Here is a 24,488-nt window from a genome sequence, read left to right as displayed (position 1 = left end):
ACCCCGCTTATGGATGGCAGATTGCAGGAGCCACTTGGCACTATCAAACCAGCCCGACTCAGCACTGGTGCCACCTTTCATCTGGGAACCATCCTGTGTAATGGGGATTTTCAGGAGCCAGCCGGCCACTCCCAGCCACAGGCCCCCGAACAAAATCTACGGCCCTTATCCCTGGAAGTAAAACTGACCTGCCCATCTTCTGGCTGGCAGATTGCAGGAGCCACTTGGCTCTATCAAACCAGCCCGACTCAGCACTGGTGCCACCTTTCATCTGGGAACCATCCTGTGCATTGCGGATTTTTAGGAGCCAGCCGGCCACTCCCAGCCACAGGCCCCCGAACAAAAACTACGGCCCTTATCCCTGGAACTAAAACTGACCTGCCCATCTTCTGGCTGGCAGATTGCAGGAGCCACTTGGCTCTATCAAACCAGCCCGACTTGGCACGGGTAGCCCTTTGGGTCTGGGAACCATCCTACGTATCGTGGATTTTCAGGAGCCAGCTGGCCACTCCCAGCCACAGGACCCCAACAGAAACCACATCCCTTTTCCCGGGCAAACAAAACTGACCCGCCCCGCTCCTGGCTGGCAGATTGCAGGAGACACTTGGCACTATCAAACCAGCCCGACTCAGCACTGGTGCCACCTTTCATCTGGGAACCATCCTGCGTATCGTGGATTTTCAGGAGCCAGCCGGCCACTCCCAGCCACAGGCCCCCAAACACAAACTACGGCCCTTTTCCCTGGAAGTAAAACTGACCTGCCCATCTTCTGGCTGGCAGATTGCAGGAGCCACTTGGCTCTATCAAAACAGCCCGACTCGCACTGGTGCCACCTTTCATCTGGGAACCATCCTGCGTATCGTGGATTTTCAGGAGCCAGCCGGCCACTCCCAGCCACAGGCCCGCGAACAAAATCTACGACCCATTTCCCTGGTTGTAAAACTGACCTGCCACTCTTCTGGCTGGCAGATTCCAGGAGCCACTTGGCTCTATCAAACCAGCCCGACTCGGCACTGGTGCCACCTTTCATCTGGGAACCATACTGCGTATCATGGATTTTAAGCGCCAGCTGGCCATTCCCAGCCACAGACCCCCCAAAAAAAGCTATGGTCCTTTTCCCTGGAAGTAAAGCTGACCTGTCCATCTTCTGGCTGGCAGAATGCAGGAGCCACTTGGCTCTATCAAACCAGCCTGATTTGGCACTGGTGCCCCCTTGGGTCTGGGAACCATCCTGCGTATCGTGGATTTTCAGGAGCCAGCCGGCCACTCCCAGCCACAGGCCCCCAAACACAAACTACGGCCCTTTTCCCTGGAAGTAAAACTGACCTGTCCATCTTCTGGCTGGCAGATTGCAGGAGCCACATGGCTCTATCAAACCAGCCCGACTTGGAAGTGGTGCCAACTTGGGTCTGGCAATCATCCTGAGTATCGTGCATTTTCAGGAGCCAGCCGGCCACTCTCAGCCTCAGGCCCCCAAACACAAACTACCGGCCCTCTTCCCCGGAAGTAAAACTGACCTGTCCATCTTCTGGCTGGCAGATTGCAGGAGCCACATGGCTCTATCAAACCAGCCCGACTTGGAAGTGGTGCCAACTTGGGTCTGGCAATCATCCTGAGTATCGTGCATTTTCAGGAGCCAGCCGGCCACTCTCAGCCTCAGGCCCCCAAACTCAAACTACCGGCCCTCTTCCCCGGAAGTAAAACTGACCTGTCCATCTTCTGGCTGGCAGATTGCAGGAGCCACTTAGCTCTATCAAACCAGCCCGACTCGACACTGGTGCCACCTTTCATCTGGGAACCATCCTGCGTGTCGTGGATTTTCAGGAGCCAGCCGGCCACTCCCAGCCACAGGTCCCCAAAAACAAACTACGGCCCTTTTCCCTGGAAGTAAAACAGACCTGCCCATCATCTGGCTGGCAGATTGCAGGAGCCACTTGGCTCAATCAAAACAGCCCGACTCGGCACTGGTGCCACCTTTCATCTGGGAACCATCCTGCGCGGCGTGGATTTTAAGGAACCAGCCGGCCATTCCAGCCCACAGGCCCCGGAAAAAAAACCACGGCCTTTTTCCCTGGCAAACAAAACTCAGCGACCCCTCTTCTTGCTGACAGATTGCAGGAGCCACATGGCTCTATCACACCAGCCCAACTCGGCACTGGTGCCACCGTGGGTCTGGGAACCATCATGCGCGGCGTGGATTTTATGGAGCCAGCCGGCCATTCCCAGCCACAGGCCCCCAAACACAATCTACGGCCATTATCCCTGGAAGTAAAACAGACATGCCCATCTTCTGGCTGTCAGATTGCAGGAGACACTTGGCTCTATCAAAACAGCCCGACTCGGCACTGGTGCAACCTTTCATCTGGGAACCATCCTGCGTATCGTGGATTTTAAGGAGCCAGCTGGCCATTCCCAGCCACAGACCCCCCAAAAAAAGCTATGGTCCTTTTCCCTGGAAGTAAAACTGACCTGTCCATCTTCTGGCTGGCAGAATGCAGGAGCCACTTGGCTCTATCAAACCAGCCCGACTTGGAAGTGGTGCCAACTTGGGTCTGGCAATCATCCTGAGTATCGTGCATTTTCAAGAGCCACCCGGCCACTCTCAGCCTCAGGCCCCCAAACACAAACTACCGGCCCTCTTCCCCGGAAGTAAAACAGACCTGCCCATCATCTGGCTGGCAGATTGCAGGAGCCACTTGGCTCTATCAAAACAGCCCGACTCGGCACTGGTGCCACCTTTCATCTGGGAACCATCCTGCGCGGCGTGGATTTTAAGGAACCAGCCGGCCATTCCAGGCCACAGGCCCCGGAAAAAAAACCACGGCCTTTTTCCCTGGCAAACAAAACTCAGCGACCCCTCTTCTGGCTGACAGATTGCAGGAGCCACATGGCTCTATCACACCAGCCCAACTCGGCACTGGTGCCACCTTGGGTCTGGGAACCATCATGCGCGGCGTGGATTTTCAGGAGCCAGCCGGCCATTCCCAGCCATAGGGCCCCAAACACAAACTACGGCCATTTTCCCTGGAAGTAAAACAGACACGCCCATCTTCTGGCTGTCAGATTGCAGGAGCCACGCGGTACTATCAAACCAGCCCGACTTGGAACTGGTGCCATTTTTTTCATTTGGGAACCATCCAGCGCCGCATGGATTTTCAGGAGCCAGCCGGCCACTCCCAGCCACAGGCCCCCAAACACAAACTACGGCCTTTTTCCCTGGAACTAAAACTGACCTGCCCATCTTCTGGCTGGCAGATTGCAGGAGCCACTTGCCTCTATCAAACCAGCCCGACTTGGCACGGGTAGCCCTTTGGGTCTGGGAACCATCCTACGTATCGTGGATTTTCAGGAGCCAGCCGGCCACTCCCAGCCACAGGACCCCAACAGAAACCACATCCCTTTTCCCGGGCAAACAAAACTGACCCGCCCCGCTCCTGGCTGGCAGATTGCAGGAGACACTTGCCTCTATCAAACCATCCCGATTCGGTACAGGTGCCCCTTTGGTCTGGGAATCATCCTGCGTATCGTGGATTTTAAGGAGCCAGCCGGCCATTCCCAGCCACAGGCCCCCAAACACAAACTACGGCCCCTTTCCCTGCAAAAAAAACTCACACACCCCGCTTCTGGCTGGCAGATTGCAGGAGCCACATGGCTCTATCAAACCAGCCCAACTCGGCACTGGTGCCACCTTGGGTCTGGGAACCATCATGCGCGGCGAGGATTTTAAGGAGACAGCCGGCAATTCTCCGCCACAGGCCCCCAAACACAAACTACGACCCTTTTCCCTGGAAGTAAAACAGACCTGCCCATCTTCTGGCTGTCAGATTGCAGGAGACACTTGGCTCTATCAAACCAGCCCGACTCAGCAGTGGTGCCACCATTCATCTGGGAACCATCCTGCGTATCGTGGATTTTCAGGAGCCAGCCGGCCACTCCCAGCCACAGGCCCCCAAACACAAACTACGGCCCTTTTCCCTGGAAGTAAAACTGACCTGCCCATCTTCTGGCTGGCAGATTGCAGGAGACACTTGGCTCTATCAAAACAGCCCGACTCGGCACTGGTGCCACCTTTCATCTGGGAACCATCCTGCGTAGCGTGGATTTTCAGGAGCCAGCCGGCCACTCCCAGCCACAGGCCCCCAAACACAAACTACGGCCCTTTTCCCTGGAAGTAAAACTGACCTGCCCATCTTCTGGCTGGCAGATTGCAGGAGCCACATGGCTCTATCAAAGCAGCCCGACTTGGAAGTGGTGCCAACTTGGGTCTGGCAATCATCCTGAGTATCGTGCATTTTCAGGAGCCAGCCGGCCCCTCCCAGCCTCAGGCCCCCAAACACAAACGACGGGCCCTCTTCCCCGGAAGTAAAACTGACCTGTCCATCTTGTGGCTGGCAGATTGCAGGAGCCACTTAGCTCTATCAAACCAGCCCGACTCGGCACTGGTGCCACCTTTCATCTGGGAACCATCCTGCTTGTCGTGGATTTTCAGGAGCCAGCCAGCCACTCTCAGCCACAGGCCCCCAAACACAAACTACGGCCCTTTTCCCTGGAAGTAAAACTGACCTGCCCATCTTCTGGCTGGCAGATTGCAGGAGCCACTTGGCTCTATCAAACCAGCCCAACTCGGCACTGGTGCCACCTTTCATCTGGGAACCATCCTGCGTATCGTGGATTTTCAGGAGCCAGCCGGCCACAGCCAGCCACAGGTCCCCAAAAACAAACTACGGCCCTTTTCCCTGTAAGTAAAAAAGACCTGCCCATCATCTGGCTGGCAGATTGCAGGAGCCACTTGGCTCTATCAAAACAGCCCGACTCGGCACTGGTGCCACCTTTCATCTGGGAACCATCCTGCGCGCCGTGGATTTTAAGGAACCAGCCGGCCATTCCAGCCCACAGGCCCCGGAAAAAAAACCACGGCCTTTTTCCCTGGCAAACAAAACTCAGCGACCCCTCTTCTGGCTGACAGATTGCAGGAGCCACATGGCTCTATCACACCAGCCCAACTCGGCACTGGTGCCACCTTGGGTCTGGGAACCATCATGCGCGGCGTGGATTTTAAGGAGCCAGCCGGCCATTCCCAGCCACAGGGCCCCAAACACAAACTACGGCCCTTTTCCCTGGAAGTAAAACAGACATGCCCATCTTCTGGCTGGCAGATTGCAGGAGCCACTTGGCTCTATCAAACCAGCCCGACTTGGCACCGGTGCCATTTTTTTCATTTGGGAACCATCCAGCGCCGCATGGATTTTCAGGAGCCAGCCGGCCACTCCCAGCCACAGGCCCCAAAACTCAAACTACGGCCCTTTTCCCTGGAAGTAAAACTGACCTGCCCATCTTCTGGCTGGCAGATTGCAGGAGCCACTTGGCTCTATCAAACCAGCCCGACTCGGCACTGGTGCCACATTGGGTCTGGGAACCATCCAGCGCGGCCTGGATTTTAAGCCGCCAGCCGGCCACTCCCAGCCACAAGCCCCCCAACACACACTACGGCCCTTTTCCCTGGCAAACTAAACTCACCCACCCCGCTTATGGATGGCAGATTGCAGGGGCCACTTGGCTCTATCAAACCAGCCCGACTCAGCACTGGTGCCACCTTGGGACTGGGAACCATCCTGCGCGGCGTGGCTTTTAAGGAGCCTGCTGGCCATTCCGAGCCACAGGCCCCCGAAAACAAACCACGGCCCTTTTCCCTGGCAAACTAAACTCACCCACCCCGCTTATGGATGGCAGATTGCAGGAGCCACTTGGCACTATCAAACCAGCCCGACTCAGCACTGGTGCCACCTTTCATCTGGGAACCATCCTGTGTAATGGGGATTTTCAGGAGCCAGCCGGCCACTCCCAGCCACAGGCCCCCGAACAAAATCTACGGCCCTTATCCCTGGAAGTAAAACTGACCTGCCCATCTTCTGGCTGGCAGATTGCAGGAGCCACTTGGCTCTATCAAACCAGCCCGACTCAGCACTGGTGCCACCTTTCATCTGGGAACCATCCTGTGCATTGCGGATTTTTAGGAGCCAGCCGGCCACTCCCAGCCACAGGCCCCCGAACAAAAACTACGGCCCTTATCCCTGGAACTAAAACTGACCTGCCCATCTTCTGGCTGGCAGATTGCAGGAGCCACTTGGCTCTATCAAACCAGCCCGACTTGGCACGGGTAGCCCTTTGGGTCTGGGAACCATCCTACGTATCGTGGATTTTCAGGAGCCAGCCGGCCACTCCCAGCCACAGGACCCCAACAGAAACCACATCCCTTTTCCCGGGCAAACAAAACTGACCCGCCCCGCTCCAGGCTGGCAGATTGCAGGAGACACTTGGCACTATCAAACCAGCCCGACTCAGCACTGGTGCCACCTTTCATCTGGGAACCATCCTGCGTATCGTGGATTTTCAGGAGCCAGCCGGCCACTCCCAGCCACAGGCCCCCAAACACAAACTACGGCCCTTTTCCCTGGAAGTAAAACTGACCTGCCCATCTTCTGGCTGGCAGATTGCAGGAGCCACTTGGCTCTATCAAAACAGCCCGACTCGCACTGGTGCCACCTTTCATCTGGGAACCATCCTGCGTATCGTGGATTTTCAGGAGCCAGCCGGCCACTCCCAGCCACAGGCCCGCGAACAAAATCTACGACCCATTTCCCTGGTTGTAAAACTGACCTGCCACTCTTCTGGCTGGCAGATTCCAGGAGCCACTTGGCTCTATCAAACCAGCCCGACTCGGCACTGGTGCCACCTTTCATCTGGGAACCATACTGCGTATCATGGATTTTAAGCGCCAGCTGGCCATTCCCAGCCACAGACCCCCCAAAAAAAGCTATGGTCCTTTTCCCTGGAAGTAAAGCTGACCTGTCCATCTTCTGGCTGGCAGAATGCAGGAGCCACTTGGCTCTATCAAACCAGCCTGATTTGGCACTGGTGCCCCCTTGGGTCTGGGAACCATCCTGCGTATCGTGGATTTTCAGGAGCCAGCCGGCCACTCCCAGCCACAGGCCCCCAAACACAAACTACGGCCCTTTTCCCTGGAAGTAAAACTGACCTGTCCATCTTCTGGCTGGCAGATTGCAGGAGCCACATGGCTCTATCAAACCAGCCCGACTTGGAAGTGGTGCCAACTTGGGTCTGGCAATCATCCTGAGTATCGTGCATTTTCAGGAGCCAGCCGGCCACTCTCAGCCTCAGGCCCCCAAACACAAACTACCGGCCCTCTTCCCCGGAAGTAAAACTGACCTGTCCATCTTCTGGCTGGCAGATTGCAGGAGCCACATGGCTCTATCAAACCAGCCCGACTTGGAAGTGGTGCCAACTTGGGTCTGGCAATCATCCTGAGTATCGTGCATTTTCAGGAGCCAGCCGGCCACTCTCAGCCTCAGGCCCCCAAACTCAAACTACCGGCCCTCTTCCCCGGAAGTAAAACTGACCTGTCCATCTTCTGGCTGGCAGATTGCAGGAGCCACTTAGCTCTATCAAACCAGCCCGACTCGACACTGGTGCCACCTTTCATCTGGGAACCATCCTGCGTGTCGTGGATTTTCAGGAGCCAGCCGGCCACTCCCAGCCACAGGTCCCCAAAAACAAACTACGGCCCTTTTCCCTGGAAGTAAAACAGACCTGCCCATCATCTGGCTGGCAGATTGCAGGAGCCACTTGGCTCAATCAAAACAGCCCGACTCGGCACTGGTGCCACCTTTCATCTGGGAACCATCCTGCGCGGCGTGGATTTTAAGGAACCAGCCGGCCATTCCAGCCCACAGGCCCCGGAAAAAAAACCACGGCCTTTTTCCCTGGCAAACAAAACTCAGCGACCCCTCTTCTTGCTGACAGATTGCAGGAGCCACATGGCTCTATCACACCAGCCCAACTCGGCACTGGTGCCACCGTGGGTCTGGGAACCATCATGCGCGGCGTGGATTTTATGGAGCCAGCCGGCCATTCCCAGCCACAGGCCCCCAAACACAATCTACGGCCATTATCCCTGGAAGTAAAACAGACATGCCCATCTTCTGGCTGTCAGATTGCAGGAGACACTTGGCTCTATCAAAACAGCCCGACTCGGCACTGGTGCAACCTTTCATCTGGGAACCATCCTGCGTATCGTGGATTTTAAGGAGCCAGCTGGCCATTCCCAGCCACAGACCCCCCAAAAAAAGCTATGGTCCTTTTCCCTGGAAGTAAAACTGACCTGTCCATCTTCTGGCTGGCAGAATGCAGGAGCCACTTGGCTCTATCAAACCAGCCCGACTTGGAAGTGGTGCCAACTTGGGTCTGGCAATCATCCTGAGTATCGTGCATTTTCAAGAGCCACCCGGCCACTCTCAGCCTCAGGCCCCCAAACACAAACTACCGGCCCTCTTCCCCGGAAGTAAAACAGACCTGCCCATCATCTGGCTGGCAGATTGCAGGAGCCACTTGGCTCTATCAAAACAGCCCGACTCGGCACTGGTGCCACCTTTCATCTGGGAACCATCCTGCGCGGCGTGGATTTTAAGGAACCAGCCGGCCATTCCAGGCCACAGGCCCCGGAAAAAAAACCACGGCCTTTTTCCCTGGCAAACAAAACTCAGCGACCCCTCTTCTGGCTGACAGATTGCAGGAGCCACATGGCTCTATCACACCAGCCCAACTCGGCACTGGTGCCACCTTGGGTCTGGGAACCATCATGCGCGGCGTGGATTTTCAGGAGCCAGCCGGCCATTCCCAGCCATAGGGCCCCAAACACAAACTACGGCCATTTTCCCTGGAAGTAAAACAGACACGCCCATCTTCTGGCTGTCAGATTGCAGGAGCCACGCGGTACTATCAAACCAGCCCGACTTGGAACTGGTGCCATTTTTTTCATTTGGGAACCATCCAGCGCCGCATGGATTTTCAGGAGCCAGCCGGCCACTCCCAGCCACAGGCCCCCAAACACAAACTACGGCCTTTTTCCCTGGAACTAAAACTGACCTGCCCATCTTCTGGCTGGCAGATTGCAGGAGCCACTTGCCTCTATCAAACCAGCCCGACTTGGCACGGGTAGCCCTTTGGGTCTGGGAACCATCCTACGTATCGTGGATTTTCAGGAGCCAGCCGGCCACTCCCAGCCACAGGACCCCAACAGAAACCACATCCCTTTTCCCGGGCAAACAAAACTGACCCGCCCCGCTCCTGGCTGGCAGATTGCAGGAGACACTTGCCTCTATCAAACCATCCCGATTCGGTACAGGTGCCCCTTTGGTCTGGGAATCATCCTGCGTATCGTGGATTTTAAGGAGCCAGCCGGCCATTCCCAGCCACAGGCCCCCAAACACAAACTACGGCCCCTTTCCCTGCAAAAAAAACTCACACACCCCGCTTCTGGCTGGCAGATTGCAGGAGCCACATGGCTCTATCAAACCAGCCCAACTCGGCACTGGTGCCACCTTGGGTCTGGGAACCATCATGCGCGGCGAGGATTTTAAGGAGACAGCCGGCAATTCTCCGCCACAGGCCCCCAAACACAAACTACGACCCTTTTCCCTGGAAGTAAAACAGACCTGCCCATCTTCTGGCTGTCAGATTGCAGGAGACACTTGGCTCTATCAAACCAGCCCGACTCAGCAGTGGTGCCACCATTCATCTGGGAACCATCCTGCGTATCGTGGATTTTCAGGAGCCAGCCGGCCACTCCCAGCCACAGGCCCCCAAACACAAACTACGGCCCTTTTCCCTGGAAGTAAAACTGACCTGCCCATCTTCTGGCTGGCAGATTGCAGGAGACACTTGGCTCTATCAAAACAGCCCGACTCGGCACTGGTGCCACCTTTCATCTGGGAACCATCCTGCGTAGCGTGGATTTTCAGGAGCCAGCCGGCCACTCCCAGCCACAGGCCCCCAAACACAAACTACGGCCCTTTTCCCTGGAAGTAAAACTGACCTGCCCATCTTCTGGCTGGCAGATTGCAGGAGCCACATGGCTCTATCAAAGCAGCCCGACTTGGAAGTGGTGCCAACTTGGGTCTGGCAATCATCCTGAGTATCGTGCATTTTCAGGAGCCAGCCGGCCCCTCCCAGCCTCAGGCCCCCAAACACAAACGACGGGCCCTCTTCCCCGGAAGTAAAACTGACCTGTCCATCTTGTGGCTGGCAGATTGCAGGAGCCACTTAGCTCTATCAAACCAGCCCGACTCGGCACTGGTGCCACCTTTCATCTGGGAACCATCCTGCTTGTCGTGGATTTTCAGGAGCCAGCCAGCCACTCTCAGCCACAGGCCCCCAAACACAAACTACGGCCCTTTTCCCTGGAAGTAAAACTGACCTGCCCATCTTCTGGCTGGCAGATTGCAGGAGCCACTTGGCTCTATCAAACCAGCCCAACTCGGCACTGGTGCCACCTTTCATCTGGGAACCATCCTGCGTATCGTGGATTTTCAGGAGCCAGCCGGCCACAGCCAGCCACAGGTCCCCAAAAACAAACTACGGCCCTTTTCCCTGTAAGTAAAAAAGACCTGCCCATCATCTGGCTGGCAGATTGCAGGAGCCACTTGGCTCTATCAAAACAGCCCGACTCGGCACTGGTGCCACCTTTCATCTGGGAACCATCCTGCGCGCCGTGGATTTTAAGCAACCAGCCGGCCATTCCAGGCCACAGGCCCCGGAAAAAAAACCACGGCCTTTTTCCCTGGCAAACAAAACTCAGCGACCCCTCTTCTGGCTGACAGATTGCAGGAGCCACATGGCTCTATCACACCAGCCCAACTCGGCACTGGTGCCACCTTGGGTCTGGGAACCATCATGCGCGGCGTGGATTTTAAGGAGCCAGCCGGCCATTCCCAGCCACAGGGCCCCAAACACAAACTACGGCCCTTTTCCCTGGAAGTAAAACAGACATGCCCATCTTCTGGCTGGCAGATTGCAGGAGCCACTTGGCTCTATCAAACCAGCCCGACTTGGCACCGGTGCCATTTTTTTCATTTGGGAACCATCCAGCGCCGCATGGATTTTCAGGAGCCAGCCGGCCACTCCCAGCCACAGGCCCCAAAACTCAAACTACGGCCCTTTTCCCTGGAAGTAAAACTGACCTGCCCATCTTCTGGCTGGCAGATTGCAGGAGCCACTTGGCTCTATCAAACCAGCCCGACTCGGCACTGGTGCCACATTGGGTCTGGGAACCATCCAGCGCGGCCTGGATTTTAAGCCGCCAGCCGGCCACTCCCAGCCACAAGCCCCCCAACACACACTACGGCCCTTTTCCCTGGCAAACTAAACTCACCCACCCCGCTTATGGATGGCAGATTGCAGGGGCCACTTGGCTCTATCAAACCAGCCCGACTCAGCACTGGTGCCACCTTGGGACTGGGAACCATCCTGCGCGGCGTGGCTTTTAAGGAGCCTGCTGGCCATTCCGAGCCACAGGCCCCCGAAAACAAACCACGGCCCTTTTCCCTGGCAAACTAAACTCACCCACCCCGCTTATGGATGGCAGATTGCAGGAGCCACTTGGCACTATCAAACCAGCCCGACTCAGCACTGGTGCCACCTTTCATCTGGGAACCATCCTGTGTAATGGGGATTTTCAGGAGCCAGCCGGCCACTCCCAGCCACAGGCCCCCGAACAAAATCTACGGCCCTTATCCCTGGAAGTAAAACTGACCTGCCCATCTTCTGGCTGGCAGATTGCAGGAGCCACTTGGCTCTATCAAACCAGCCCGACTCAGCACTGGTGCCACCTTTCATCTGGGAACCATCCTGTGCATTGCGGATTTTTAGGAGCCAGCCGGCCACTCCCAGCCACAGGCCCCCGAACAAAAACTACGGCCCTTATCCCTGGAACTAAAACTGACCTGCCCATCTTCTGGCTGGCAGATTGCAGGAGCCACTTGGCTCTATCAAACCAGCCCGACTTGGCACGGGTAGCCCTTTGGGTCTGGGAACCATCCTACGTATCGTGGATTTTCAGGAGCCAGCCGGCCACTCCCAGCCACAGGACCCCAACAGAAACCACATCCCTTTTCCCGGGCAAACAAAACTGACCCGCCCCGCTCCTGGCTGGCAGATTGCAGGAGACACTTGGCACTATCAAACCAGCCCGACTCAGCACTGGTGCCACCTTTCATCTGGGAACCATCCTGCGTATCGTGGATTTTCAGGAGCCAGCCGGCCACTCCCAGCCACAGGCCCCCAAACACAAACTACGGCCCTTTTCCCTGGAAGTAAAACTGACCTGCCCATCTTCTGGCTGGCAGATTGCAGGAGCCACTTGGCTCTATCAAAACAGCCCGACTCGCACTGGTGCCACCTTTCATCTGGGAACCATCCTGCGTATCGTGGATTTTCAGGAGCCAGCCGGCCACTCCCAGCCACAGGCCCGCGAACAAAATCTACGACCCATTTCCCTGGTTGTAAAACTGACCTGCCACTCTTCTGGCTGGCAGATTCCAGGAGCCACTTGGCTCTATCAAACCAGCCCGACTCGGCACTGGTGCCACCTTTCATCTGGGAACCATACTGCGTATCATGGATTTTAAGCGCCAGCTGGCCATTCCCAGCCACAGACCCCCCAAAAAAAGCTATGGTCCTTTTCCCTGGAAGTAAAGCTGACCTGTCCATCTTCTGGCTGGCAGAATGCAGGAGCCACTTGGCTCTATCAAACCAGCCTGATTTGGCACTGGTGCCCCCTTGGGTCTGGGAACCATCCTGCGTATCGTGGATTTTCAGGAGCCAGCCGGCCACTCCCAGCCACAGGCCCCCAAACACAAACTACGGCCCTTTTCCCTGGAAGTAAAACTGACCTGTCCATCTTCTGGCTGGCAGATTGCAGGAGCCACATGGCTCTATCAAACCAGCCCGACTTGGAAGTGGTGCCAACTTGGGTCTGGCAATCATCCTGAGTATCGTGCATTTTCAGGAGCCAGCCGGCCACTCTCAGCCTCAGGCCCCCAAACACAAACTACCGGCCCTCTTCCCCGGAAGTAAAACTGACCTGTCTATCTTCTGGCTGGCAGATTGCAGGAGCCACATGGCTCTATCAAACCAGCCCGACTTGGAAGTGGTGCCAACTTGGGTCTGGCAATCATCCTGAGTATCGTGCATTTTCAGGAGCCAGCCGGCCACTCTCAGCCTCAGGCCCCCAAACTCAAACTACCGGCCCTCTTCCCCGGAAGTAAAACTGACCTGTCCATCTTCTGGCTGGCAGATTGCAGGAGCCACTTAGCTCTATCAAACCAGCCCGACTCGACACTGGTGCCACCTTTCATCTGGGAACCATCCTGCGTGTCGTGGATTTTCAGGAGCCAGCCGGCCACTCCCAGCCACAGGTCCCCAAAAACAAACTACGGCCCTTTTCCCTGGAAGTAAAACAGACCTGCCCATCATCTGGCTGGCAGATTGCAGGAGCCACTTGGCTCAATCAAAACAGCCCGACTCGGCACTGGTGCCACCTTTCATCTGGGAACCATCCTGCGCGGCGTGGATTTTAAGGAACCAGCCGGCCATTCCAGCCCACAGGCCCCGGAAAAAAAACCACGGCCTTTTTCCCTGGCAAACAAAACTCACCCACCCCTCTTCTTGCTGACAGATTGCAGGAGCCACATGGCTCTATCACACCAGCCCAACTCGGCACTGGTGCCACCGTGGGTCTGGGAACCATCATGCGCGGCGTGGATTTTATGGAGCCAGCCGGCCATTCCCAGCCACAGGCCCCCAAACACAATCTACGGCCATTATCCCTGGAAGTAAAACAGACATGCCCATCTTCTGGCTGTCAGATTGCAGGAGACACTTGGCTCTATCAAAACAGCCCGACTCGGCACTGGTGCAACCTTTCATCTGGGAACCATCCTGCGTATCGTGGATTTTCAGGAGCCAGCCGGCCACTCCCAGCCACAGGCCCCCAAACACAAACTACGGCCCTTTTCCCTGGAAGTAAAACTGACCTGCCCATATTCTGGCTGGCAGATTGCAGGAGCCACTTGGCTCTATCAAAACAGCCCGACTCGGCAGTGGTGCCACCTTTCATCTGGGAACCATCCTGCGTATCGTGGATTTTCAGGAGCCAGCCGGCCACTCCCAGCCACAGGCCCGCGAACAAAATCTACGACCCATTTCCCTGGTTGTAAAACTGACCTGCCACTCTTCTGGCCGGCAGATTGCAGGAGCCACTTGGCTCTATCAAACCAGCCCGACTCGGCACTGGTGCCACCTTTCATCTGGGAACCATCCTGCGTATCATGGATTTAAAGGAGCCAGCTGGCCATTCCCAGCCACAGACCCCCCAAAAAATCTATGATCCTTTTCCCTGGAAGTAAAACTGACCTGTCCATCTTCTGGCTGGCAGAATGCAGGAGCCACTTGGCTCTATCAAACCAGCCTGATTTGGCACTGGTGCCCCCTTGGGTCTGGGAACCATCCTGCGTATCGTGGATTTTCAGGAGCCAGCCGGCCACTCCCAGCCACAGGCCCCCAAACACAAACTACGGCCCTTTTCCCTGGAAGTAAAACTGACCTGTCCATCTTCTGGCTGGCAGATTGCAGGAGCCACTTGGCTCTATCAAACCAGCCCGACTTGGAAGTGGTGCCAACTTGGGTCTGGCAATCATCCTGAGTATCGTGCATTTTCAGGAGCCAGCCGGCCACTCTCAGCCTCAGGCCCCCAAACACAAACTACCGGCCCTCTTCCCCAGAAATAAAACTGACCTGTCCATCTTCTGGCTGGCAGATTGCAGGAGCCACATGGCTCTATCAAACCAGCCCGACTTGGAAGTGGTGCCAACTTGGGTCTGGCAATCATCCTGAGTATCGTGCATTTTCAGGAGCCAGCCGGCCACTCTCAGCCTCAGGCCCCCAAACACAAACTACCGGCCCTCTTCCCCGGAAGTAAAACTGACCTGTCCATCTTCTGGCTGGCAGATTGCAGGAGCCACTTAGCTCTATCAAACCAGCCCGACTCGGCACTGGTGCCACCTTTCATCTGGGAACCATCCTGCGTGTCGTGGATTTTCAGGAGCCAGCCGGCCACTCCCAGCCACAGGTCCCCAAACACAAACTACGGCCCTTTTCCCTGGAAGTAAAACTGACCTGCCCATCTTCTGGCTGGCAGATTGCAGGAGACACTTGGCTCTATCAAAACAGCCCGACTCGGCACTGGTGCCACCTTTCATCTGGGAACCATCCTGCGTATCGTGGATTTTCAGGAGCCAGCCGGCCACTCCCAGCCACAGGCCCCCGAACAAAAACTACGGCCCTTATCCCTGGAAGTAAAACTGACCTGCCCATCTTCTGGCTGGCAGATTGCAGGAGCCACTTGCCTCTATCAAACCAGCCCGACTTGGCACGGGTAGCCCTTTGGGTCTGGGAACCATCCTACGTATCGTGGATTTTCAGGAGCCAGCCGGCCACTCCCAGCCACAGGACCCCAACAGAAACCACATCCCTTTTCCCGGGCAAACAAAACTGACCCGCCCCGCTCCTGGCTGGCAGATTGCAGGAGACACTTGGCTCTATCAAACCATCCCGATTCTGCACTGGTGCCCCTTTGGTCTGGGAATCATCCTGCGTATCGTGGATTTTAAGGAGCCAGCCGGCCATTCCAGGCCACAGGCCCCCAAACAAAAACTACGGCCCTTTTCGCTGCAAACAAAACTCACACACCCCGCTTCTGGCTGGCAGATAGCAGGAGCCACATGGCTCTATCACACCAGCCCAACTCGGCACTGGTGCCACCGTGGGTCTGGGAACCATCATGCGCGGCGTGGATTTTATGGAGCCAGCCGGCCATTCCCAGCCACAGGCCCCCAAACACAATCTACGGCCATTATCCCTGGAAGTAAAACAGACATGCCCATCTTCTGGCTGTCAGATTGCAGGAGACACTTGGCTCTATCAAAACAGCCCGACTCGGCACTGGTGCAACCTTTCATCTGGGAACCATCCTGCGTATCGTGGATTTTCAGGAGCCAGCCAGCCACTCCCAGCCACAGGCCCCCAAACACAAACTACGGCCCTTTTCCCTGGAAGTAAAACTGACCTGCCCATATTCTGGCTGGCAGATTGCAGGAGCCACTTGGCTCTATCAAAACAGCCCGACTCGGCAGTGGTGCCACCTTTCATCTGGGAACCATCCTGCGTATCGTGGATTTTCAGGAGCCAGCCGGCCACTCCCAGCCACAGGCCCGCGAACAAAATCTACGACCCATTTCCCTGGTTGTAAAACTGACCTGCCACTCTTCTGGCCGGCAGATTGCAGGAGCCACTTGGCTCTATCAAACCAGCCCGACTCGGCACTGGTGCCACCTTTCATCTGGGAACCATCCTGCGTATCATGGATTTAAAGGAGCCAGCTGGCCATTCCCAGCCATAGACCCCCCAAAAAAAGCTATGGTCCTTTTCCCTGGAAGTAAAGCTGACCTGTCCATCTTCTGGCTGGCAGAATGCAGGAGCCACTTGGCTCTATCAAACCAGCCTGATTTGGCACTGGTGCCCCCTTGGGTCTGGGAACCATCCTGCGTATCGTGGATTTTCAGGAGCCAGCCGGCCACTCCCAGCCACAGGCCCCCAAACACAAACTACGGCCCTTTTCCCTGGAAGTAAAACTGACCTGTCCATCTTCTGGCTGGCAGATTGCAGGAGCCACATGGCTCTATCAAACCAGCCCGACTTGGAAGTGGTGCCAACTTGGGTCTGGCAATCATCCTGAGTATCGTGCATTTTCAGGAGCCAGCCGGCCACTCTCAGCCTCAGGCCCCCAAACACAAACTACCGGCCCTCTTCCCCAGAAATAAAACTGACCTGTCCATCTTCTGGCTGGCAGATTGCAGGAGCCACATGGCTCTATCAAACCAGCCCGACTTGGAAGTGGTGCCAACTTGGGTCTGGCAATCATCCTGAGTATCGTGCATTTTCAGGAGCCAGCCGGCCACTCTCAGCCTCAGGCCCCCAAACACAAACTACCGGCCCTCTTCCCCGGAAGTAAAACTGACCTGTCCATCTTCTGGCTGGCAGATTGCAGGAGCCACTTAGCTCTATCAAACCAGCCCGACTCGGCACTGGTGCCACCTTTCATCTGGGAACCATCCTGCGTGTCGTGGATTTTCAGGAGCCAGCCGGCCACTCCCAGCCACAGGTCCCCAAAAACAAACTACGGCCCTTTTCCCTGGAAGTAAAACTGACCTGCCCATCTTCTGGCTGGCAGATTGCAGGAGACACTTGGCTCTATCAAAACAGCCCGACTCGGCACTGGTGCCACCTTTCATCTGGGAACCATCCTGCGTATCGTGGATTTTCAGGAGCCAGCCGGCCACTCCCAGCCACAGGCCCCCGAACAAAAACTACGGCCCTTATCCCTGGAAGTAAAACTGACCTGCCCATCTTCTGGCTGGCAGATTGCAGGAGCCACTTGCCTCTATCAAACCAGCCCGACTTGGCACGGGTAGCCCTTTGGGTCTGGGAACCATCCTACGTATCGTGGATTTTCAGGAGCCAGCCGGCCACTCCCAGCCACAGGACCCCAACAGAAACCACATCCCTTTTCCCGGGCAAACAAAACTGACCCGCCCCGCTCCTGGCTGGCAGATTGCAGGAGACACTTGGCTCTATCAAACCATCCCGATTCTGCACTGGTGCCCCTTTGGTCTGGGAATCATCCTGCGTATCGTGGATTTTAAGGAGCCAGCCGGCCATTCCAGGCCACAGGCCCCCAAACACAAACTACGGCCCTTTTCGCTGCAAACAAAACTCACACACCCCGCTTCTGGCTGGCAGATAGCAGGAGCCACATGGCTCTATCAAACCAGCCCAACTCGGCACTGGTGCCACCTTGGGTCTGGGAACCATCATGCGCGGCGAGGATTTTAAGGAGACAGCCGGCAATTCTCAGCCACAGGCCCCCAAACACAAACTACGACCCTTTTCCCTGGAAGTAAAACAGACCTGCCCATCTTCTGGCTGTCAGATTGCAGGAGCCACTTGGCTCTATCAAAACAGCCCGACTCGGCACTGGTGCCACCTTTCATCTGGGAACCATCCTGCGTATCGTGGATTTTCAGGAGCCAGCCGGCCACTCCCAGCCACAGGCCCCCGAACAAAAACTACGGCCCTTTTCCCTGGAAGTAAAACTGACCTGTCCATCTTCTGGCTGGCAGATTGCAGGAGCCACATGGCTCTATCAAACCAGCCCGACTTGGAAGTGGTGCCAACTTGGGTCTGGCAATCATCCCGAGTATCGTGCATTTTCAGGAGCCAGCCGGCCACTCTCAGCCTCAGGCCCCCAAACACAAACTACCGGCCCTCTTCCCCAGAAGTAAAACTGACCTGTCCATCTTCTGGCTGGCAGATTGCAGGAGCCACATGGCTCTATCAAACCAGCCCGACTTGGAAGTGGTGCCAACTTGGGTCTGGCAATCATCCTGAGTATCGTGCATTTTCAGGAGCCAGCCGGCCACTCTCAGCCTCAGGCCCCCAAACACAAACTACCGGCCCTCTTCCCCGGAAGTAAAACTGACCTGTCCATCTTCTGGCTGGCAGATTGCAGGAGCCACTTAGCTCTATCAAACCAGCCCGACTCGGCACTGGTGCCACCTTTCATCTGGGAACCATCCTGCGTGTCGTGGATTTTCAGGAGCCAGCCGGCCACTCCCAGCCACAGGTCCCCAAAAACAAACTACGGCCCTTTTCCCTGGAAGTAAAACTGACCTGCCCATCTTCTGGCTGGCAGATTGCAGGAGACACTTGGCTCTATCAAAACAGCCCGACTCGGCACTGGTGCCACCTTTCATCTGGGAACCATCCTGCGTATCGTGGATTTTCAGGAGCCAGCCGGCCACTCCCAGCCACAGACCCCCCAAAAAAAGCTATGGTCCTTTTCCCTGGAAGTAAAACTGACCTGTCCATGTTCAGGCTGGCAGAATGCAGGAGCCACTTGGCTCTATCAAACCAGCCCGACTTGGAAGTGGTGCCAACTTGGGTCTGGCAATCATCCTGAGTATCGTGCATTTTCAGGAGCCAGCCGGCCACTCTCAGCCTCAGGCCCCCAAACACAAACTACCGGCCCTCTTCCCCGGAAGTAAAACTGACCTGTCCATCTTCTGGCTGGCAGATTGCAGGAGCCAGTTAGCTCTATCAAACCAGCCCGACTCGGCACTGGTGCCACCTTTCATCTGGGAACCATCCTGCGTGTCGTGGATTTTCAGGAGCCAGCCAGCCACTCTCAGCCACAGGGCCCCAAACACATACCACGGCCATTTTCCCTGGAAGAAAATCTTAGCGGCCCGCCTTCTGGCTGGCAGATTGCAGGAGCCACTCGGTACTATCAAACCAGCCCGACTTGGCACTGGTGCCACCTTTCATCTGGGAACCATCCTACGTATCGTGGATTTTCAGGAGCCAGCCGGCCACAGCCAGCCACAGGTCCCCAAAAACAAACTACGGCCCTTTTCCCTGGAAGTAAAACAGACCTGCCCATCATCTGGCTGGCAGATTGCAGGAGCCACTTGGCTCTATCAAAACAGCCCGACTCGGCACTGGTGCCACCTTTCATCTGGGAACCATCCTGCGCGGCGTGGATTTTAAGGAACCAGCCGGCCATTCCAGGCCACAGGCCCCGGAAAAAAAACCACGGCCTTTTTCCCTGGCAAACAAAACTCAGCGACCCCTCTTCTTGCTGACAGATTGCAGGAGCCACATGGCTCTATCACACCAGCCCAACTCGGCACTGGTGCCACCTTGGGTCTGGGAACCATCATGCGCGGCGTGGATTTTAAGGAGCCAGCCGGCCATTCCCAGCCACAGGGCCCCAAACACAAACTACGGCCATTTTACCTGGAAGTAAAACAGACACGCCCATCTTCTGGCTGTCAGATTGCAGGAGCCACGCGGTACTATCAAACCAGCCCGACTTGGAACTGGTGCCATTTTTTTCATTTGGGAACCATCCAGCGCCGCATGGATTTTCAGGAGCCAGCCGGCCACTCCCAGCCACAGGCCCCCAAACACAAACTACGGCCCTTTTACACAAACTACGGCCCTTTTCCCTGGAAGTAAAACTGACCTGCCCATCTTCTGGCTGGCAGATTGCAGGAGCCACTTGGCTCTATCAAACCAGCCCGACTCGGCACTGGTGCCACCTTTCATCTGGGAACCATCCTGCGTATCATGGATTTTAAGGAGCCAGCTGGCCATTCCCAGCCACAGACCCCCCCAAAAAAGCTATGGTCCTTTTCCCTGGAAGTAAAGCTGACCTGTCCATCTTCTGGCTGGCAGAATGCAGGAGCCACTTGGCTCTATCAAACCAGCCTGATTTGGCACTGGTGCCCCCTTGGGTCTGGGAACCATCCTGCGTATCGTGGATTTTCAGGAGCCAGCCGGCCACTCCCAGCCACAGGCCCCCAAACACAAACTACGGCCCTTTTCCCTGGAAGTTAAACTGACCTGCCCATCTTCTGGCTGGCAGATTGCAGGAGCCACATGGCTCTATCAAACCAGCCCGACTTGGAAGTGGTGCAACATGGGTCTGGCAATCATCCTGAGTATCGTGCATTTTCAGGAGCCAGCCGGCCACTCTCAGCCTCAGGCCCCCAAACACAAACTACCGGCCCTCTTCCCCGGAAGTAAAACTGACCTGTCCATCTTCTGGCTGGCAGATTGCAGGAGCCACATGGCTCTATCAAACCAGCCCGACTTGGAAGTGGTGCCAACTTGGGTCTGGCAATCATCCTGAGTATCGTGCATTTTCAGGAGCCAGCCGGCCACTCTCAGCCTCAGGCCCCCAAACACAAACTACCGGCCCTCTTCCCCGGAAGTAAAACTGACCTGTCCATCTTCTGGCTGGCAGATTGCAGGAGCCACTTGGCTCTATCAAACCAGCCCGACTTGGAACTGGTGCCATTTTTTTCATTTGGGAACCATCCAGCGCCGCCTGGATTTTCAGGAGCCAGCCGGCCACTCCCAGCCACAGGCCCCCAAACACAAACTACGGCCCTTTTCCCTGGAACTAAAACTGACCTGCCCATCTTCTGGCTGGCAGATTGCAGGAGACACTTGGCTCTATCAAACCAACCCGACTCGGCACTGGTGCCACCTTAGGACTGGGAACCATCCTGCGCGGCGTGGATTTTCAGGAGCCAGCCGGCCATTCCGAGCCACAGGCCCCCTAAAACAAACCACGGCCCTTTTCCCTGGCAAACTAAACTCACCCACCCCGCTTATGGTTGGCAGATTGCAGGAGCCACTTGGCTCTATCAAACCAGCCCGACTCAGCACTGGTGCCACCTTTCATCTGGGAACCATCCTATGTATTGGGGATTTTCAGGAGCCAGCCGGCCACTCCCAGCCACAGGCCCCCGAACAAAATCTACGGCCCTTATCCCTGGAAGTAAAACTGACTTGCCCATCTTCTGGCTGGCAGATTGCAGGAGCCACTTGGCTCTATCAAACCAGCCTGACTCAGCACTGGTGCCACCTTTCATCTGGGAACCATCCTGTGTATTGCGGATTTTCAGGAGCCAGCCGGCCACTGCCAGCCACAGGCCCCCGAACAAAAACTACGGCCCTTTTCCCTGGAAGTAAAACTGACCTGCCCATCTTCTGGCTGGCAGATTGCAGGAGCCACTTGCCTCTATCAAACCAGCCCGACTTGGCACGGGTAGCCCTTTGGGTCTGGGAACCATCCTACGTATCGTGGATTTTCAGGAGCCAGCCGGCCACTCCCAGCCACAGGACCCCAACAGAAACCACATCCCTTTTCCCGGGCAAACAAAACTGACCCGCCCCGCTCCTGGCTGGCAGATTGCAGGAGACACTTGGCTCTATCAAACCATCCCGATTCGGCACTGGTGCCCCTTTGGTCTGGGAATCATCCTGCGTATCGTGGATTTTAAGGAGCCAGCCGGCCATTCCAGGCCACAGGCCCCCAAACACAAACTACGGCCCTTTTCGCTGCAAACAAAACTCACACACCCCGCTTCTGGCTGGCAGATAGCAGGAGCCACATGGCTCTATCAAACCAGCCCAACTCGGCACTGGTGCCACCTTGGGTCTGGGAACCATCATGCGCGGCGAGGATTTTAAGGAGACAGCCGGCAATTCTCAGCCACAGGCCCCCAAACACAAACTACGACCCTTTTCCCTGGAAGTAAAACAGACCTGCCCATCTTCTGGCTGTCAGATTGCAGGAGCCACTTGGCTCTATCAAACCAGCCCGATTTGGCACTGGGACCCTTGGGTCTGGAAACCATCCTGCGTATCGTGGATTTTCAGGAGCCAGCCGGCCACTCCCAGCCACAGGCCCCCAAACACAAACTACGGCCCTTTTCCCTGGAAGTAAAACTGACCTGCCCATCTTCTGGCTGGCAGATTGCAGGAGACACTTGGCTCTATCAAAACAGCCCGACTCGGCACTGGTGCCACCTTTCATCTGGGAACCATCCTGCGTATCGTGGATTTTCAGGAGCCAGCCGGCCACTCCCAGCCACAGGCCCCCGAACAAAAACTACGACCCATTTCCCTGGAAGTAAAACTGACCTGCCACTCTTCTGGCTGGCAGATTGCAGGAGCCACTTGGCTCTATCAAACCAGCCCGACTCGGCAGTGGTGCCACCTTTCATCTGGGAACCATCCTGCGTATCGTGGATTTTAAGGAGCCAGCTGGCCATTCCCAGCCACAGACCCCCAAAAAAAAGCTATGGTCCTTTTCCCTGGAAGTAAAACTGACCTGTCCATCTTCTGGCTGGCAGAATGCAGGAGCCACTTGGCTCTATCAAACCAGCCCGACTTGGAAGTGGTGCCAACTTGGGTCTGGCAATCATCCTGAGTATCGTGCATTTTCAGGAGCCAGCCGGCCACTCTCAGCCTCAGGCCCCCAAACACAAACTACCGGCCCTCTTCCCCGGAAGTAAAACTGACCTGTCCATCTTCTGGCTGGCAGATTGCAGGAGCCACTTAGCTCTATCAAACCAGCCCTACTCGGCACTGGTGCCACCTTTCATCTGGGAACCATCCTACGTATCGTGGATTTTCAGGAGCCAGCCGGCCACAGCCAGCCACAGGTCCCCAAAAACAAACTACGGCCCTTTTCCCTGGAAGTAAAACAGACCTGCCCATCATCTGGCTGGCAGATTGCAGGAGCCACTTGGCTCTATCAAAACAGCCCGACTCGGCACTGGTGCCACCTTTCATCTGGGAACCATCCTGCGCGGCGTGGATTTTAAGGAACCAGCCGGCCATTCCAGGCCAGAGGCCCCGGAAAAAAAACCACGGCCTTTTTCCCTGGCAAACAAAACTCAGCGACCCCTCTTCTGGCTGACAGATTGCAGGAGCCACATGGCTCTATCACACCAGCCCAACTCGGAACTGGTGCCACCTTGGGTCTGGGAACCATCATGCGCGGCGTTGATTTTAAGGAGCCAGCCGGCCATTCCCAGCCACAGGGCCCCAAACACAAACTACGGCCATTTTACCTGGAAGTAAAACAGACAGGCCCATCTTCTGGCTGTCAGATTGCAGGAGCCACGCAGTACTATCAAACCAGCCCGACTTGGAACTGGTGCCATTTTTTTCATTTGGGAACCATCCAGCGCCGCATGGATTTTCAGGAGCCAGCCGGCCACTCCCAGCCACAGGCCCCCAAACACAAACTACGGCCCTTTTCCCTGGAACTAAAACTGACCTGCCCATCTTCTGGCTGGCAGATTGCAGGAGCCACTTGGCTCTATCAAACCAACCCGACTCGGCACTGGTGCCACCTTGGGACTGGGAACCATTCTGCGCGGCGTGGATTTTCAGGAGCCAGCCGGCCATTCCGAGCCACAGGTCCCCGAAAACAAACCACGGCCCTTTTCCCTGGCAAACTAAACTCACCCACCCCGCTTATGGATGGCAGATTGCAGGAGCCACTTGGCTCTATCAAACCAGCCCGACTCAGCACTGGTGCCACCTTTTATCTGGGAACCATCCTGTGTATTGGGGATTTTCAGGAGCAAGCCGGCCACTCCCAGCCACAGGCCCCCGAACAAAATCAACGGCCCTTATCCCTGGAAGTAAAACTGACCTGCCCATCTTCTGGCTGGCAGATTGCAGGAGCCACTTGGCTCTATCAAACCAGCCTGACTCAGCACTGGTGCCACCTTTCATCTGGGAACCATCCTGTGTATTGGGGATTTTCAGGAGCCAGCCGGCCACTGCCAGCCACAGGCCCCCGAACAAAAACTACGGCCCTTATCCCTGGAAGTAAAACTGACCTGCCCATCTTCTGGCTGGCAGATTGCAGGAGCCACTTGCCTCTATCAAACCAGCCCGACTTGGCACGGGTAGCCCTTTGGGTCTGGGAACCATCCTACGTATCGTGGATTTTCAGGAGCCAGCCGGCCACTTCCAGCCACAGGACCCCAACAGAAACCACATCCCTTTTCCCGGGCAAACAAAACTGACCCGCCCCGCTCCTGGCTGGCAGATTGCAGGAGACACTTGGCTCTATCAAACCAGCCCAACTTAGCACTGGTGCAATATTTCATTTGGGAGCCATCCTGCGTATCATGGATTTTCAG

Source organism: Zonotrichia albicollis, unplaced genomic scaffold (genome assembly GCF_047830755.1).
Source record: "Zonotrichia albicollis isolate bZonAlb1 unplaced genomic scaffold, bZonAlb1.hap1 Scaffold_125, whole genome shotgun sequence".
In the NCBI taxonomy this organism is placed as follows: domain Eukaryota; kingdom Metazoa; phylum Chordata; class Aves; order Passeriformes; family Passerellidae; genus Zonotrichia; species Zonotrichia albicollis.
Note: the sequence above shows the minus strand (reverse complement) of the source record.